Source organism: Pipra filicauda, unplaced genomic scaffold (assembly GCF_003945595.2).
Source record: "Pipra filicauda isolate LSUMZ 115617 unplaced genomic scaffold, ASM394559v2 scaffold81_size6448238_pilon, whole genome shotgun sequence".
Classification (NCBI taxonomy): Eukaryota; Metazoa; Chordata; class Aves; order Passeriformes; family Pipridae; genus Pipra; species Pipra filicauda.
In genome coordinates, this window is record NW_024104998.1 from 1,513,958 (window position 1) to 1,534,483 (window position 20,526).

General features: G+C 37.7%; 1 protein-coding gene across 11 annotated transcripts in view; it reads right to left on the reverse strand.

Moving 5' to 3' along the window:
- Positions 1-20,526, reverse strand: part of ARL15 (ADP ribosylation factor like GTPase 15) — a 261,132-nt gene that overhangs the window by 12,674 nt on the left and 227,932 nt on the right. The gene's annotated exons all lie outside the window — the stretch shown is intronic.

A 20,526-nucleotide genomic window follows, 5' to 3' on the forward strand; every position in this document is an offset into this window, starting at 1 on the left:
ATTATTTCTGAAGAAAAGGACCTGAAGGCAAGTGCTATGCCCTAGTAATGCCCCAATTATCATGACTGTATCAGTGAAAAACAAAAGCAGATATCTGGCAAGTGATTCCTGCAGAAAGGGAAACCCAGCTTCTGCAAGGTGCCAGGTAGCTCCTTCCCTCTATCTCTGCACCTGACTCGCATTTTTACCACCACTATTACACCTAGAGTAAGCATCTCACTGAAAAGGAAATCATATAGAGAAAATATATAGCTGACATCAACTTTTTATGAGGACAAGAAGCTTAAAAGCAGTTGACTAAAATACCTTAATGCAACAGATTTTTCTAAGCACTCTCCACTCAAAGTATAACCTACCTTTTCAAATTTGTTGTCTAATGAAGGTAAAATCACCTCTTTAGAATCTCGGGTTCTGGTGCTCAAGATAAGTCATAATTCTGCACATTTGCAATTGCTAATTGAGTTTTCTTTACACTAGAAATCACCATATGCTAAGTTTGCTGACCACTAGTGACAAGTTGAAAGGTTATAATCACTAGCTTTTGCAGAACATACTCGAAATTTGCACCATTTTACCACTTCTTGATAATCAACTATTATACATGACTATAGCTAAAAAGACCTTAACTAAATACTCTTTACCAGGCTAGGAAAGGTTCTATATATGGAAGTTAATGAGTTTAAGTTTGAAACTCACATACAAGAAACAACCAATTACCTTGTCTGAAACACAGGCTTGTAAAACCCTCAGTTACTTGTAAAATGGTCTGCTACACATGAGTAAGATGATGTTTAAATTACTTATTTGATTAGATGCATTCACAGTGAAATTGATTCTTTTAAAGTATTATTTTTAAACTTGATGCAAGTTAACTGTGCAGGATCTAGTTTTATATCATCACAGCCTGTGCAATCCAAAGTAGTACAAAGGCAATAAAACAACAAATAGAATATCTTTCAGCCATAAGCACCAAAAATAAATCTGAGTTGTGATTTTTCTACAGTCTGAAAGTAGCACTGTATCATGGCATTATACCTGACACTTCCAGTTATAATTTAGCACTGTTATTCTGTTATGCCTATTATGCAACAGTTGGCATGAGAACGGGGTAATTAGCAACAGGTTATTGAATATTCCTCAATCTCCAACTCAGGAATGCAGTTTTCTTCTTTACAGTGGTCCAGATTTCAAAGAAAAAGAAACAATTGCAAGGAAGCCATGGATGTGAATATATATAAAAAAAGCCCTAAGCTAAAAATAGGTTCTTCAATAACATTTTAGATTTGAATATTTAGCATGGTCTTATAAATACAGACAGATAGATCATGCCAGAGTTACTGAACAGACCAGAATTTGCAAAGTAATGTTTTATGTCTGCTTCCATAACTGGAAAATGGTTCTATTGTTTTATAGTGAATCAGTGTACTAGCAGTATATTGCTAATAATTCACAGATGCTTTAGTGACTTATAACAGGAAAGGTTTACTTGGTAAGAACTAAAATTCAAAATCTTACTAATGTGACATTTCCAACTGTCCTCTCAAAAAAGAAGTCACGTCCTTACAAGATTAAGCACTAACAATAGTTTTTCAAAAAATTAATACTACAAAGTGTTTTATACATTGCTCCAAAAAAGCTGGAAAACATGCCCTGTTGCCTACTGCAAAACTGTTTTGGAGATGAATCAAATTCTCAGACTTTGAATAAATAAGTATTTGCACACTGTACAGCAGTTTACTGAACATGCAGTGAAGAGTGCCATCAGCCACACTGTTTTATAGTCCAGTTGTAGACAGACTGATATAAAGGACAGTATCATTATCATGTCAGTCAGACCACAGGCAGTGCAGCAGGAATTGGAGAGGGGAAGTATGGAGAGGTGAGAAGAGATCAGCCATACAAAATAGCTTTAGATTACTTACAAGCAATAAAACATTCTGCTTCTAAAGATGTCTAACTCATCACTGCAGAAATTACTTCATATTAAAAAAAATTCCAGTCCAGCTGGTAGTGTATCAGCTTGATGTTTGCCAACTGGAAAGCACAATTCTGCAAAAGGACTTGACAGAGTTTGAAGCAGAGTATATTGAAAAGTGGACAATGCTCAGAAAAATCAAGATGAAAAAGTAACATTTGTCACAGGAAACAAAAAAATGGTTCATTTGTTCCCTTGATAAGAGTTGAAATGTATTAACAGGATCTGTCAGTAAAAATAAAGTATAAATGCAATCATCTGGGTTTAGATTAAAGACAAATGCAGGGCAAACAAGTACAACTGGATCCTATAAAAAAAATCCACTGGCTGGTGGTCTGATTAGACCTTCAGCTATTCTTGTAGGAGGGGAGAGAGCAGTTCTGCTTATTTTATAGAAAGCACATGCAAAGACCATAATGCCTCTAGTATGATTCGTATACTCCATCTTTAATTAAAAGTTAACATATGTCAATTTTGTGAATTTTCTGAATTTTACCATAAATGCTAGATAAAACACTAAGTTCTTTCCCTTTTTGCCTTGTTTGTATTCATGGATACAGTATATACAGAGAGAAAGCCAATGGAACTACATTTGAAGTTATATTGTTCTACAAATATAGCCTGGACACTCACAGGTCATATATAAACCGATCCTTACTTCTGTGAACACACTCAGTCATTTACTTTGCACAGTGAATTTTCTGACCTAAAGGGTAAACATGAACTGTTCGATTATTTGTTTTTCATTATCCACAGTATATGATTGATCAGCTAAGTCATTTGGTTTGCCTTCTTCACTGGACGACATTTTAAAGCATGCCACTAACAGACAGATAACCCAATAAACAATACCACTTGTGTTTGTGCACAAATACCCTGGATAACATGCAGCTTCTCATTCTCTATCTTCCTTTCACCACAAACATTCAGAGATAGTAAGTTCACTTTGAGTTATGCAATCAATTCATGCTTGATACAACAATATAGGAAAGATACGGGATTGCGCTTTAGCTATCAACTACACATCAGTCTACAAGCAAGAACATCTCAGCTTGTATCATATACAAAGGTAAAGTGACATTATCATTAAAATGGCTCCACAAAAATGCACAGCTGAAGCAAAAGGAGAAATACAATGTCTTCTTAACGTCCTACCCAATACTGTTATGCCTCGTTAAGCACTTCCAACGTCTTGATGGGCTACAAAGAAGTAAAAACACTTGGTCAAGAATTTCCTTTTAAAGAACAGTCCATTTACCTACAACCAGTACCAATCTGCAAAGATACGTATACAACCAGTGCAACAGAAACCCACTTCACAGGAAAAAACACCCAAACATTTATGGTCTTACTCTTTGATATTGGCACATATCTGCCACTTACACTTTGCAAGACATTGTGATACCACAGCAATACAGACCACGCTCTATCTGATACAGACAAATCCGGAACATTTTGAACCTAGTTTGTACTTAAAGCTGAGGATATTCAGAAGCAGGAAACTGCAAGGAGAAAAATTAGTAGAGAGACATCAAAAAGGACAAAAATAATCCCTTTGTCTACAATTGCTAGCATTAATATATTTTATGACCATGATCTAGGCCACCTTCCTGCAGAAGGAAGCTTGTGCAAAGAAGTGGAGGTCAAGCCTAGAGTGATGCGGTTCACTGAATGACCAAACAGAGGTTTACATATTTGCTTTATGGCTGCTGGCACTGGTTTTGGCCTAGAAGCCTCTAATGAACAAAGAGAGCTCTGATCCTTTCTGGAGCCATTCATACGTGATTAAGATCCAACAATACAGCACTTTGATCAACTGAGCTACAGAAAGATTGGATGTTTCCTGAAGGAGTCATTTCGGGTGAAAAGGGAGGAGAAGAAAAGAAGAAGAAAATTTTCCTGATCAGGTCAAACTTACTGAGACAGCGCTCTTCTCACATCTGACACACATTGTACTCTCTTGAGAGTTTTGAAGCTTTGGAAAGATGACAGATGACTGAGGTACGGAAAAGAGGAATGAACTGTGGTATCACTGTATCAAACTCAAAGAATAAATTTAACTTTTTGAAGATGGAATAAGATTTATTTTCAAGAGAAGGCAATTGAGTTAGCTTATGCAAGGCATATTGCAACAAAGAAGGACATACAAATGTACAACCATTACAGCAAATTGAATAGCATCTTTCATAGATATGTTTGAAAAGCTCGCAGCACTATAGTAAAAAATACATACTTCTTCATTCTGATGCAGCTGAAAACAGCAGGAGACATATGGGTAAGTCTATAAAAAAATCCCAGAGAATGAACACCTGGTTCCTTGAAAGTAATCTTTCTATCTTTACACCAATATACTTCACATAACCCAAGAGAATTAAAGGCCTGTTTGAAGTTAGAAGAGCATGTTCATGTCACACCACTTGCAAGAGTATTTACTTTTTTTTTCAGCAGACATAAGTATTAAGCACAGGTGATGGATTCAGATCCACAGGAATGAACAGAGGTTGGAATGTCTAGACAACCAGGAAAGCATAACACAGGTGTGACAACTGCTTGACTATCACATTTCAACATTTTCAGTATAAACTAAGTAACTTTCATCATCTGTTGATATAAAAGCAGAAGAGGGGAAACATATTTGGCTTTGTCTACTACGAATATCTACTCCTAATAATTTATTTTGGAAGCTACTTCTCCTTTTCATATTTGAGTTGGATGCTTCCAAGTCCACCTGGGGATGGCTCAGCTCTCTGGCTATCCAATACAACAGTTCTCAGTTCGGAAAACAATTTAAATTATTTGTCACTGGTTTAGTGAGATTGCTCATACTTGAATGCTTATGTGCTGACCTACTGGAAAGCAGGTGATTTTTGGCTCAAAAGAAAATCTTCATATTTGAAATTTAAACTCTAACATTTTGAATTCTTTGGCAATGTATGTGTACCATAATTCCTCATGTACAAAATACGCAAAACACATTATCTTTCCTCGGATGATTTTTGAAAACCAACAATGTAGAGTTGCGCTGACAGCCAACTACTAAGAACAGGAAAGCTGAGGTGAAAGCAAAGGGAATCAACAAGATGGTAACCCCAAAAGTAAAATCTGTTGTCACTATTTGTCATTAAAGAAGGATTTCCCACCAGTCTTGTACGATAAAAGAGAATCCCTCCCTTTATAAACTACTCTGCATTATAGTGCTATAATGTCAAGTGCATATTAAAAAAATCTTGAACTACTGTGTGTCTGTACACAAGCAAGGCAACTAAAAAGTTATCTACTTCTTAAAGCAGTACCACCAAAAAATACGTGGAAGAAGCATTTTGCATCTCCAAGAGATTTAGGAGTTGAAGTTATAGAAAGGGAAGTTTCATTTTTCCCATCACACATCTGCAGTATAACAGCAGACAGCTTATCAGTATAATCTTCAATAATTAATGTTTAATTATTCTTGTCATAATTTCTTATGCTTCACAAAATAATCTCTAATTAATAATTCAATTTTAATCAAATAATTAAAAATTTATTAGAACACATTTGCTATTACAAATCCATGAAATGGAGACAATTTAACAAATCCATTAGACAAGTACAAATACAATTTTTGGAACTACAGAACTGTAGACAAGAAATCAGTCCTTTTTCAAAAACCAACAGTGGGTCATTCCCCAGGACTGATCTGTGACTTAGCAGAGGAGCAGGGGTCTGGACAGCAGCACTCTCCCATGACATTTACAAAGCTGCAGTTCATTAATATTACTGCCAAGAGTAGAACCTGGTCTGACAGATCAAAACAACTTATTGACCCTATTTAGAATTAACAACAAGGCATACATTTTAATGGCAACTAAGCAGTTAAGCCAGTTGCTAATCACCACCAACCTGCAACTGGGCACAGCAACACCCGTGCTTTCGAAACTTCCTACAGCCATACACAACTGAGATGTTTGACAGCACTACTGTGACTGCTCTTCTTCACTTTTCGGAGTTTTCCACTTTTCAGAGTTGTCTGTACTACAAAAGTATCCCATATGTAATTGTATGACAATTTTTACTATTTTCATTATATTCTGTGTCTTGGACACTCTGTTTTGTTCTTTTCTAGTGACAGAGGAACTGATTTTTTGGCACTAGCTTTCAAACAAAAAAAATGCACTATCTTAAAGGTTATTATAACAGATTATGATAATTAAATTGCATACAGAGTACTGATGTACTGCAGCTGTATAGTTATGCCCAGCTTCTTGAAGAGGCTTTCCCAGAAAGCTCTACAACTTCCTTCCTGATTTAAGTTCAAAGTAAAAGACATAGCAAACTTTTGACTGAACTTGTCTAAACTACATGTGGAAGGTAGAGCTTTCACTTGGAGAGCTGCCAGCCCACCTTTGGCTCCCAGCAACAACCAAATATACAGCTGCACCTAGGTTCAAGGATGAGAATCTGGCATACTGGCAGCAGTCAAATAGAAAAAAGTTTATTCCCAGACTCCATGGGTAAAGGATCACCCTCTTTGCTTTGACTGGCCACCTGGAATAAGGGAGGCAAATTTTCCTTGCATTTACTAGCCATGAGCAAAGTCTGCTTCACTTGCTATTCAAACTTCACTGTAGCAACAGAACGGTCCATGTGATTCAGGGACAAAGGTGAATCCTGCAGGACTGATGCCCTCTACAAATGCTGGAGTCACAAATGGTGACTAGAGCTCCAGATGCGGGCTAACATTGAAATCAAGTTAAGTTTGCTCAGCAGAAATGGAAGAGAGCTAAGGAGACTACACAGTTGTGAGTTTTTTGGTTTGGATTTCTTTTTAACATTTTCTTCTTCCATAGTTCAGCTCAAAAGAGAACCCATGAAGGTAGGAATGGGTAAAGAAATGGTGAAGGATACAGGCAACAGACAGTAAAAGATAGACATGTTCCATTAGAAAATGAGGGAAACATACAGAACTCAAAGCAGAAAGGTCAGATCATGATTAGTTTTACATTAATTTTATTTATTGGAAATTGCAAGAGGTCAATATGAGGCATTATTGTACGAGACCTCCATCTCCATTACAGCTAATCATATATTTCCAGTATTTCCTATTCATTTCAGAAGTCAGCTGAGATCTCTCAATCCATAAAACCCATATTTTGGGTCATAATTCAGGGTTTAATAAAATGTATTTTGCAAATAGTACTGAGATGTTAAAGGAATACCACACTACTCCCTGTCTTTCAGACTCAACCTGAAAAAGCTTCAATGTAAGCAGAATTTTATGATTCATACTCATTCATTAATGCAAGTACCAACTGCAAACCACTTTTTAATCCATGCTAGTTCAACTATACCACTGCCAAATACAAGTCATCATCATGACATTCCCTGAAAGCATGGCTAATAAAACAATATGGTAACATTTATCCTCCTCATACCTAGTTACAGGATCTAATATTCAGTTAATAGAGTATCTACAATTCTATAGATAATCATATATATAATATAGAGAGAGAAGGTAAGGCGTTCAAACCATGTCTTCAATAAAATTAAAATTCGAATCTTAGATTTTTTTTTCTTTTTGTAAACACATAACCCTTGAGCATTTTGAGTTCAGCAAATTTTGTTTGTTTACTGCTATATTGCTTTCTTTCATTCTAAGGATGCATCTACTTTAGGCATCACTTAAGCAGGCATAAAGAAACTCTAGATTAACACAAAATATGATAGGGATACCAGCTCTCTTTCTCAAAAAGGACTGTTGGGTTCTCGAATACTTTTGTGCAAGAATACCACATGATGTTGGAGATGCTAATGAAGGAAATGTCATCTATCCCTGTGAGCTAAGTAAGTATTATTTTCCCAGTTTTGCAGATTAAATGCAGAAAGGAAGGATTAAAATCCTCAGAAAAAACTCAGGTAAGGTATTTCATCAAGTGTTTGATTACAAATTTTGAGCAGTCCCACTCGGGTAAATCCTTCACTTCTGACTTGCAAGCAACTTTTTCCGATTCTTCCCACCCACCTCCATCCCAAGTATGTTGGAATAAGCTCAGCCAGGTAGTGGTTAGCCAGAAGAAAAACAACACTTCTTTTTAGGAACTGACACCAGCTCAGACTTGTTCTTTTCTGAGTCTGCGCCTTGGAGAAGATCAGGAAACTTGTCATTTCTACACAGAAACTGCCTCCTAAAATAGATTCACTTACAAACAGGCTCTGGCAGCACCTGGATTTGGCACATCTTGTAACCCTGGAAAGGGAATCAGACTGGTGAGTTTGTAAGGAGCTGTGACATGTTTCTGGTTTTCCTTAGAACTCCTTCTCTTTTTGAAAAACATAGGGAATTATCAGTACTTATCGTCTAACTACTCAGTAAATTCCTTACAGAGGAGTGAATATATCCAAATTCTCAGTCAATTAGCTAGTCAAAAGTTAGACTGCCAAGCAGGTTAAAGCGGAAAAAGGCGTAGACGGTTGGTTTGCTCTGACAACAAAGGTAACCCATCTCTCTTTAGATCATAGAATCGCAGACCCACAGAATGGCCTGGGCTGGAAAGGACCTTAAAGATCAGCTAATTCCAACTGCCCTGGCAAGGGCAGGGTTGCCACCCACTAGACCAGATTGTTCAGAGCCCCATTCAACCTGGCTTTGAACACCTGTGGGTCATTCACAACTTCTCTAATCAACCTGTTCCAATGCCTCACAGTAAAGGATTTCTTCCTAATACCTAATATAAATCTACTCTCAGTTTAAAGTCATTCCCCCTTGTCTTGTCATTACATGACCTTTTAAATAGGCACCCTCCATCTTTCTTGTAGGTTCCATTCAGGTACTGGAAGATCACACTTTGGTGACCCCAAAGACTTCTCTTTTCAAGGCTTAACAAACTCAGTTCTCCTAATCTTCCTCAAAGGAGAAGATCCATCTCTAATCATCTTGGTGGCCTCCTTTGGACCCTCTCCAACAGGTCAATGTCCTTCCTGTGCTGGGGACCCCAGAGCTGCAGCACTCCAGGTGGGTCTCATCAGAAAAGGGAAGGGGCAGAATCACCTCCCTCAACCTTCTGGCCACGCTGCTTTTGATGTAGCCCCAGGGCAGGACTGGCTTTCTAGGCTGCAAGTGTACATTCCTGGGCCTCTTATCCACCAGCACACTGAAGTCTTTCTTGGCAGTGCTGCTCTTGATCTGTTCATTCCTCAGTCTGTGTTGATACTAAGGTTGCTGCAACCCAGGTGCAGAACCTTGCACTTGGTCTTGTTAAACCTTGTGAGATTCCCATAGGTCCATTTCTCCAGCTTGTTCAGATCAAATGTTCAGAAGCAGTAAATTATAATGATTTAGATGTATGAAAAAAATAGGATTTTTTACTAACCTCTCTCCCAGTATCTACCAGTATAATGAATTATAAATTGTAAATACAGTAATCCTTTTTATCTATGTCTCTCAACTTTTTCACGTAACTGCGATATGTCCATATAAAGTGTTTGGATTTTTTTTCCTCCAGGTAAGTTTGAACACGAAATTCAGTGGGTTTAAAATTGAGTAAAACCCAGTTTATACAAACCATGTTTTGTTAGCAAATATATCTCTTATTTTTATGGGTAAATTTATGCATAAAGAATTGCAATATGTTAAAAAAAATTTTGCCATTTCCCCACATTTATATCTATATTAGGAGTTCCAGTGTTCTGTATATGTCATATCTATAGTTGTTCAATGTATCTATAGTTGAGACTTCTGCTTGGCATGAAGTCAAGGAGACAAGATTCTAAAGTCCATTAACAGTGTATCATGATTGTGAACTAAAGAATCCTGTGGAATCATAAACTGTCTAGAAAGAAAATTAGAAAAATAATAAAATTTGATCAAAGGGTTAATATATTTTTATTAGTGCCTGGCAGCAGACTAGTAATAGACCATTTAAATGTGTACAGCAATATAACTGTCTTATGTCAGACGCATACTGGTGAAAAAGTCTGCAGACAGTAGAGTACTTATACTCTAGACACTAGAGTAATAATAATAAAAAAACCCCAACCAACCAACCAACCAACCAACCAACCAAAAAAAAAACCAGACCAAAACCAAACAAAACAAAAAACCAACTAAACAAAAAAAACCACAAAATAAAAACTAAACAAAAACTCCCAAACAAACAAACAAAATAAACCCCACCCAAAAAGCTGACTAGACTTCAATAGCTCTCATCTGTATTTATCAAGCTGATATTCTCTGGAATGTGGAGACTTTTCTAAAGGACTCAAAACATTACCAAATGTTTTCAGGCTATCAATGTCAATAATTACATAGCAAGCACTGCTGGGAAACTACATTCCCACATTAAAATCCCAGTCTAAAAAGCTCAAAACATAACTACCCCCACCAAACTCTGTCTAAACAAGGTAAAAATAGCTGTTCCATACACAGAAAATTTGCACAGGCTAGAAGATGAACGCTGCAAGGTAGAACTATGTCTCTGTCATTGGCTGAAAAAGCAATATTTTGAAGTATGTCTGGCCGATTAGTCAAGAATGTCATAGCAAGTCTAAGCAATAAAATTACTACTTTTTTCATAATAGAATATAAAATGAGTATAGAGTATTTTGTAAGTTAGATTTTATACTTCCTCAAACACTCGAGTCCTGAGAAGCCAGATTTTATGGCTTCAGAAAGTCTCATGCTTATATATCAAAATGACTGTATTTAAAAAAACAAGGATGTTTAAGAAGTTCCAGGCTCTTTTTCTGGCTTTCCCATTTAAGTTCAGTGACATCACAAAGCTACTATTAATTCATTTTAGCTACTAACACATTTGAGAAGTTTGTGGATGTGGAGTTTATGAACACAACTGAAGATTCTCCAAGTAAATACAAACAGAAAGTCAGAATTTAGCTGGCTATGGAAGCATTAATGGTAAGCTTTTGTTGTCTTCCTCCCTCACCAATATGGTCTTACTGTTTACTTGTTATTTATATATATTTATACAAAATTTAAAGATAGAAAGGAAAAACTTCAAAGAAAAAGGATAAAATAAACATGGCCTGTTTATCCCTCTTCATTCCTTCCCCTCTCCTCCTCAATCAAGTGCCTTTCCTGTGCTTACCTTGTTCTGATCTTTCAAATCCACCCAACTGGACAAGAACCATCTGCTGCAGCACCACAGCCCACAAGGCCAGGAATAGCATGGAGAACCATAGCATCACTTAGCCAACAGGCTGTTTTCTCACGACTACTGAAAATGTGTCCAAGAGCCAGGTCATACTGCCTTCCATCTCCCACAGAACAGATTGCAGTGACTCAGGATCCTTCTGGGTCAGAAGTCCTCTGGGCCAACCTGCTGCTGCTGTACACAGCACTAATTCACTCTCTTACAGCCACCTCACCAAGCCTGTTTTCAAATCATTTAAATGTGTTCTGGCAGACAGCTATGACAAATAAATGTCTTTTACCAGCATACTGAAGTGAACCTTTGGGACATTCAATGAGAACAGACATGCAATTCAGCCTAACACTGGACAACTTGTTTTTCTTAATATGCTTTTTTCTTAAATGATGCTTCTCCAAACTACATCAAATGTTATAGTGGTATCATGTTTTCTTTGCATTTCAGGAGGACCTCTTAGAATTATACCTGGAGTCCCAACACCTTACTGTGCAAAGCAATACTTATTTTAGTGATTTAATTAATCCATTCCAGATCAGTAAAGTATGCACACATTTATGTGAGTCAACTTCACAGACTATAAAAAAGAAACAAAGCAGGGGAGAAGTTACTGCCAGAGAGAGAACACCTTTATATAATAAAAATTAATAAACTTCACAGCAGAAGAACTCAAATGAAATTACAGTGTGCTTCCATTTTGTTTCCTGCTTACTATGTAGTAGAACTTATTTTGGCAATTAAATCATAGTAAGAAAGATGTTTATATACCGAGCTTCCCTTATGTTCTGCTCATCCTCCCCCTAAACACACATACTAAGACACAGAAATTAATCAAACTGCAAAAAAGTCCAAACAACTCCTAAAATAGTCTCAAAACCATTTTCTTGAAAAAGATTCAGGTACCACTTGAAGTCAATAGAGCAACTTTCCTGTTGGTACCTTATATGGAAGTAACTGAAATGTGAAATCTTCATACAGAAAGAGAGCTATACTAAGCAAGTTAAATAGCGTTGTCTTGCCTTGGTGTTATTCTTTACCATTCACCACAGCCTCAGTCTGATAATACCCTACTGATAGCAGAATGAAAAATGTTTTGAGAGCTTCTGGTATAAAGCAATACCGTGACTACCTAATTAGTATCATAAATATCACATCTTTTTCCAATTGAAAACATGACCAATAGTTCCATTAAAACTTTTGTATTATACTAAAACAAGTTTGAGATACATGAATTGAAGTACGGGAACAGTGAATTGCCTTGTTTATCTACTTTAAAAAAGTATTTTAAAAGCCAGTATAAAATTCTGGAACATCACAGCAAGACTGACTTCAATACAATATCACTAGTAATGATAGCTTAAGAACCAGAAAAAGGAGGCAAGGGGGAAAAAAAGGAAATTATTTCCCCAAGCAATTGTAATGTCTGCTAAAGGACAGAAGGAAGGTGACTGGTAGCATCAAGATAAGCAATAGATCTAAAGAATCTGGGAAGTCACTGTGCTCTGTACGCCTCCATTGCAAATTGTAAATTACTTTCAGTGGTGTTTTTTACTCCTGAAAGGTGTTCCAGAAGTTCCAAACACAGAAGTACTTAAAAACCACTCACAACTTTGTTGGTTGCTCGTCAGAGCCTTTTGCTCTGACAGATGTTTCCTTAATAGCTACAGCAAAGTTGATTCATAGACTACATAAGATAAAAAAAAAAGATGAAACCTTGAAGCCTTTCTTGTTGATCTGTACACAAATTTCAGGAAAGGTGGGAAAAGCTCTTCAAGTGGGACAAATGAGGAGAAAAGCACAGTGGAAGTTGTACCTTCAGACAATGATGTTCTTTTTACAACCCAGAGATCCATGGTTCTTTAACACTTAAAGTTACATGGCTCTTTACTGACAGCATACTCCTCCTCTCAAAGATAAAAATAACCTGGTGCTAAGGAAAAAAGAAGTTTAATGTCTGTACTTAAAAACCAGCCAGACACCATGGGGTCACAAAGCAAGAAACTCTTAGGCAACAAGCTGCAAGCTAGAAGGAAGTGCTATTAATCTGCTGCACCTGGTGGCTCTTCTGTAGCTCCTACCGGAGAATCAGGATGAGACTTTGTCCACCCCAGGACTACTGAGGCATGCAGAAAGGTAGAGCACAACAGAGCCAGTAGACTGAAACCAGACAGCTACTGTGCTACCCAAGCAATTATTTCTGCATACTGGCTTTCTGTATCTCTAGGCAGGTATCTTAAGCTCAGAGGAGCTCATTTTCTGTTTTAAAGGCCCTGATGCTCAAAAGCAAATATTCTGAAAATGACTGCTGAGTGTCAGGAGCTACCATAAATGCTGTGACAATGAAGAAAGAACTGTTCATAAAGACTGTGTCCTCCCCTGCTCCCTGTGACGGCAACTACAAGTTCAACTGCAACCATTCACATGTGAAGCTCTGCCAGGTTATGCTTGCTTACAGACTGCTCGTGTAACAGCAGTATTACTGAGTGCAAAAGTTCCCAACTGAGAATAAAGAGCTCCTCGGTAAAAAGAGAGAAATGTCAGCCTGAAGAGATTGGGCTTTTCCTGATGGAAATATCTCCACTGAAATTCCTCCAAATCTAATATGTGAGACCATATAGTTTTTAATTAAGAGTTCAGGAGGTTAATTTAAATTATTTGCACACAAAAAAAGCCCAATAAGACCCAGATAAATGTACATAGAAAGTTTATTAAAGAATACCAGCTGTGAATGAGCAAATCAACTATCTCAAAAAACTGATCTACAGAAATAAAGGCCAGCATTATTTACTCATTCCACAATCTAGACATTCATTTTCTGATTTGTCAAAGTTCTTAGCATTTTACACAACTTTCCAGATTCAAAGTGCCTACTGAGTCTTTGATTGACAATATTTATCACAGGAAAGTTCTGTCAAACTGGGAATCAAGAAAAAAGAACCGAGGGAACACACAGTAAGGAACCACTAAAAATCACTAGGTTCCAGTCATCTATTTGTCATTAGACAAAACAATCTATGACAAAGGTAGGCAGATAGAATCATAGAATCAGCTGGGTTGGAAAGGACCTCCGAGATCATCAAGTCCAACCCTTGATCCACTACCACTGCAGTTACTAGACCATGGCACTAAGTGCCACATCCAGTCTCTTTTTAAAAATCTCCAGGGATGGAGAATCCACTACTTCCCTGGGCAGCCCATTCCAATGTCTGATCACCCTCTCTGTAAAGAAATTCTTTCTAATATCTAACCTAAACCTCTCCTGGCACAACTTGAGACCATGTCCTCTTGTCTTGCTGATGCTTGCCTGGGAAAAGAGACCAACCCCCACCTGGCTACAACCTCCTTTCAGGGAGCTGTAGAGAGTGATGAGGTCTCCCCTGAGCCTCCTCTTCTCCAGGATAAACAACCCCAGCTCCCTCAGCCTCTCCTCATAGGATTTGTGCTCCAGTCCCTTCACCAGCCTAGTTGCCCTCCTCTGGACCTGCTCCAGCACCTCAATATCCTTCCTGAACTGAGGGGCCCAGAACTGGACACAGCACTCCAGGTGTGGCCTCACCAGCGCTGAGTACAGGGCAAGAATCCCTTCCCTGGTCCTGCTGGCCACACTGTTCCTGATCCAGGCCAGGATGCCCTTGGCCTTCTTGGCCACCTGGGCACACTGCTGGCTCATGTTCAGCTTCCTGTCAATCCAAACTCCCAGCTCCCTCTCTGTCTAGCTCCCTCTCCAGCCACTCTGTGCCCAGCCTGTAGCTCTGCATGGGGTTGTTGTGGCCAAAGTGCAGGACCCGGCACTTGACCTTGTTGAATGTCATCCTGTTGGAATCAGCCCAACTCTCCAACCTATCCAGGTCCCTCTGCAGAGCCCTCCTGCCTTCCAGCTGATTGACACTCCACCCCAACTTAGTGTCATCTGCATATTTGCTGATGATGGACTCAATCCCCTCATCTAGATCATCAATAAAGATATTAAACAGAACTGGGCCCAACACTGATCCCTGGGGGACACCACTAGTGACCGGCTGCCAACTGGATGCAGCCCCGTTCACCACCACTCTCTGGGCCCGGCCCTCCAGCCAGTTCCTAACCCAGCACAGAGTGCCCCTGTCCAAGCCGTGGGCTGCCAGCTTTTTCAGAGAAGCATTCAATTACTTCAACCACATACTTCTTTGAGCATTGCCTTGCACATCCTCCCAAACAGATCCCATTCCTTTCTTGAAGGATCACCTGCAGACACCACGATTAAACAGAACACTAAAGCACATGCTGAACTTCAGGTATTTAAAATGTACCATTACTATATAAAAAGAATTGAAAAGCTTTAAGGACCAGAGATGGGACACTCATCATCTCTAAAAATAAGTTCTTGTTCAAGAGCTTTGCTGAATCAAGGCTTAAATACTAATAAGTATTACCAAGGGCTGATCCCTAAAAGAACCCTTGCTGAATCTTACTCTTTTGCTTTACCACAGAAGTATCTTCAGTCTGCCTGATGGCCCATTTTTGGCTCTCCACACTTGGTACTAAGCTCTGTGAAGCACATCTTTCACAAAGACACTGCAGAGGAAGGTTAACAGCCAACAACGTCAGGAGCACAATATCATGACTGACATTAATATTTCACTAATATGGAATGCCAAAAATAATCGGGAATTAATTTAGGCTGGATTTGTCAAATGAGATGCCTACCATTCCATTCATAACCCAGATTTGAATGCTGACTTGAGCACTGGTCAGAGGTGTCGAGAACTTGCAAGGCTCAGGGTTTCAGAACTTAAACATCACACCATTTGTTGAAGTACTTGAATATAAATTATGTAACACAACTGGAGGTTAGGCTGACTTGCTTTAAGATGTTATTGATGAGAAAAATTAAAATCAGTCACTACTTTATTCCAAGCACACAAAACCATGTGGTAACTTTGTGTTTCATAGCACTATGGAACCCCCACACTTTAGCTACATGAAACCAAATCTCAGTAGCTACAAAGCTATTTTCAAAAGTATTCTCTACAGCTAGTTTTCAACATGGACACAGAAAAAAATAGTACTGACATTCTTTGTTGTACACAATTTTGAATCATTTTTTGGGAAGATGACTGTAAATCATTTGGGCAAAGAAAACATTTCCATAGATGGCCAAATCACCCCACAGCCGAAATGCATCCACACAACAACTAAAAATAAAACAGAATTATGCATCAAACTAACCTGTGTTATCTATTACGAAGTGAAAAAAGAATGCAGCTCACACTGAACACAAACCATAGCATGCTCCAAAGGAAGACCACGTTAGCCTACATCTACCAACCGATAATGTAAAATCAACAATTACAACCAAAAAAAACCTATTATACAAAAGCCACTTAGGCACAGGTCCACACATAACTTCAGTATAACTGGTCACTGTCACTTGTTGTTGATGTAGAAGATTAGCAGAGAAACAGAAACCTACAGAGAGAAATGTGCCTGAAGCATAAGCCCTCTCTCCCACATACCACCAAGATCCTATTTCATGTACTTACTGGAAGCCACACACACAGGGCAGAACCTCAGTATAGGTTCCAAAAAAGCAAATTAACTTTTCTCAAAATAATTTATTGAACAACCAGAAGAGAAAGGAGTAATTTCTATGAAAGAGATAAAATCTACTCAATGCAGCAATACTGACCATTAAAAATCACCCATCAACAGTCATCTATGCCTGACACAGTATCAGGGTGTTTCCGTAATAAGATGAAATTGCGGCACGATGAAAGGGGGTATAGAGGCAAGAACACTTCCCCCTTAAAAACAATATTAATGCAGCTGCAGCATGCATGTTCTCAGGTATTTTTCTTTACATTTATCTATACATTTAAAAACCAAAATTCTTTCATTTTACTTCAGGAAGGAGAGAATTTTTCTCCTTCATACACAAATGCACATCTATCTACATAAAAACAACTTCTCACAGAGCTAAGAGGGAAAATTGTCTCCCTCCTACAATTTCCTTTTTCACTCTCAAATGTCATATGATACATAACACCTAGTTACTCGTACGTATAGAGTAATAAATGACTTCATACACTGTTGTATCAGAAGACATATGGAATGTTTGTAGTATTCCTAAAAAAAATGCCAATTTTAGGATAGCCCACATACTTGAGCATTTGCTTCACTTTCATCTGCCAAAAAATGTAATAGGATGAGTGTTTGGTGCCTAGCATTATTTTTTGATTCTTATTTGTAACTGGAATTACTAAACATTTTATTAGGAGAAAATTTACTTGAAAATGTAACTTATGGAGAGAAGCAACTTCAGTGTTTTCACCACATCTGTTTCCTCTTATACAAGCCATACACAATATGTAACAAATGGACAAAGGGAAATTAGACATCTAAAACCAAATATAACCACACCAGAGTGATCTAGTTAAATGAGACTGCATGTTGTAAATGTTTTTCCCCAGTTAATATTCTCAGTGTCTAAATTTCCCTCAATGAAACTACCTACTCATGAACATGGGTCCTTTAAAAGGATTTCCCATACACAAAATACAACCAAACTGTGAAACTCACTGCCACAGAATGTTATGGACGCCAGAAGTATAAATACACTTACCAATTAATTTGAGAAATGCATGGAAGAAGTATCTTTTAAGTGGAAAGGTGTGAATGCAACACAACTAGGAAATCCCTAAAGACTACTGGAAGCTGGGAGAGGATAATGGCTGAGACATCACTGTGTGCCTACACTTGCACGATGGTACTGAGAGCTGACCATGGTCAGAAAGGGACACTTCGAAAAATGAGTCTTTGGTGTGACTCAGTGCAATTCATGTCATGCAGATCCAAAGTAAAGCTTTTATCTGAAACACAGTCTACTCTATTCCATTTCATGCTGTGTGTCATACATAGGTTTTTTATATATTAACTGAAACACAATGCTAATCAGAGCAATGAATTGTCTACTGAAGGCAATGTACAGACAACTACATGAACCTCACTGTCACTCTGTATACTCGCATTTCACTAAGAGCAACTCTGTGTTGCTCACCTATGGACAACACCTTTATTAACAGGAATAAAACCAAATAGATCGTATAGGAATACAAAGTGAGAGGAAAATGAAATGAGGATTAATGTAAATTAGTAAGAATGTTACAAAATTAAGAAAGTTGCTCTACATTTTCAACCATAAAATAGACTTCAAATATATTCCCCCATTTAAACATAAACCACACTACATTGTCTTGCAAATCAAAAGATCTATATTGAACCTATATTCACATAATGTGTTAATAAGATTTCAAAACAAATAATTATTTTGAATTACTTTTTAAATCCTTTCAACAAACAGTAGTCATCATTGTTACAATTCAAGTCCATGATGAGATGTTTCTGTAAATAAAAAGAATGTCCCATACTTTCTGAGTACAGTAAGTGATGCTAAAGTATCTAAGAAAATCATAAGTCTTTGGATGTGGCAGCACATAAAAACACTCAGTCCAAGAGCAAAGCACCCTAGATTATGGGCAATTCCTCTTACTCAACGGTGTCATACATCAGTTCCCTAAATAAGAGAATACAACTAGAATTTTCTGTGCCATATTTGAATAAAAATTAAAAGCAAGCTTTATAAAACCAGATTAAAAAATGCAATTATTTTTAAGCAAGAGGATTATGCTAGATGGTAGAAGGGGAGCACCATTTTGATTAACAATAAAATAGAATTCCTTTAAAAGAGCAAAAACTTAGCCAGAGCAACACCACACAGCAAATGTTCCTGTGGGGCTACACTCCTCTCATGATCTAATGTAAATAAGGAAAAATATCAGGATAATGAAACAGACCTGGAAATCAGAATTTGTGACTTTGGTTTTCCAAATTTGATAAGGAAAAATAAAGTAAAATCTGAAAGACTAGAATGGCATTAAAAGTCTGTCTCCTGCTCTTTAAACAAGGGAGCCAACCAACTATATCATGACATTAAATAAAAATTAAAAAGAGATAGAAAATCATTAACGACAATACTAACCCATGGACACCAATTGTAGATGTCTACCCATGCAAATTAACCACAAAAATTCCAAAAGGACCAGGAAGCTAAAACATCAAGAAGTACAAAAATCCCTGCACTTCAGTGGAGGATTGCAAGTTTAAGCCTATGGGGTACAGTTCATTTATGAGTGCTTTAGCAGAGAAGGAGAGAATGTTCCTCAGGTATAACGCACTAGTAATTAAGCTGCTACATGATGAGCATGGTAGCCTTTAGGTTCTATCACATACCATTCTGCCTTATATTATTAACATTGCTTTGGTTAAAAACAATAGTAGTACGTGCTTTAACTTTGTACTCTGGATAGCTGCCTGTTGGACTTGACTTTCAGAGGCTTCCTGAATGCAGGATATTCCACATCGTACAAAAGGCCATAAATAGCTTAAGCATCACTCAAAACTACCAAAAGATATCCACAGCTGAGCTACAAACTGAAGTGGAGGAACTCATGCAGACAATACAACCTTGGCAGTCAGTAAGGTGTAGACCTCCCAAACTTCCTGGTTGTTTTTCCTCTCACTTTGGGTATATAAAAAAGGGGAAAACAAGGCCTTTTTAAATTTACAGACTGATATTGGGTTTCTTAGCAGTCAGCCCTGTTTCAGTTATGGGAAGATTATTTTCACATGATGGATAACAGAAGTAAGCTGAATTTATGTAAAGCATTATGTAAGAGTCCAGACTAAACTGCAGCTTGTTTTCACCAACAACATGCTTGGGAATCAAACAGATTATAAACATTAAGAATAAAAAAAAGAAAAAAAGCCATGTGATTTTACTTAGGATCTCAGTAAGGAGTCAATGTGGGCCAAGAGGCTCACTTTGCAGGAGGTATCATTGCAATGATACCAAGGCACAGGATTGCTCACCATGTTCCTTGACCATATGTCCTCCAGGTTCTAGTTTTTCTAGCTTTGTTTGGTACCTGGGCATAAAATCTTAAGCAGATGGAAAAATCTGCGACTGATAGAGATGTTCAGGGACAATGAGGGTGGCATAAGAGCAAGTATTGATGTATTAATGGATCTCTGATATTACTAAGTTTTTGTACACTAATCTTATGCACCAACGCGGAAACAAAAAGTCCCATTAACATAAGCAGTTGTCTTCTAACCTGTTACCATAATTTCCATGTGGCTTTTTCAGCACAGTTTAAAATCACAAATTTTGTGAATTATAAGCATTTTTCTAAATCACACCATAAAGAGATACCTGCATAAAGTAAGACGTTATTGTATTATAAAATACACTTTTGAAATAAAAAGTTTAGTTAGGACTCATTAGAAATGACCACCTCAATTTTTCAGGAGCACCCTTCAGGGTATGGAATTAGTGAGTACTTCTGTGGTAGTTTAGTCTAGGCCTTCCTTGGTGAC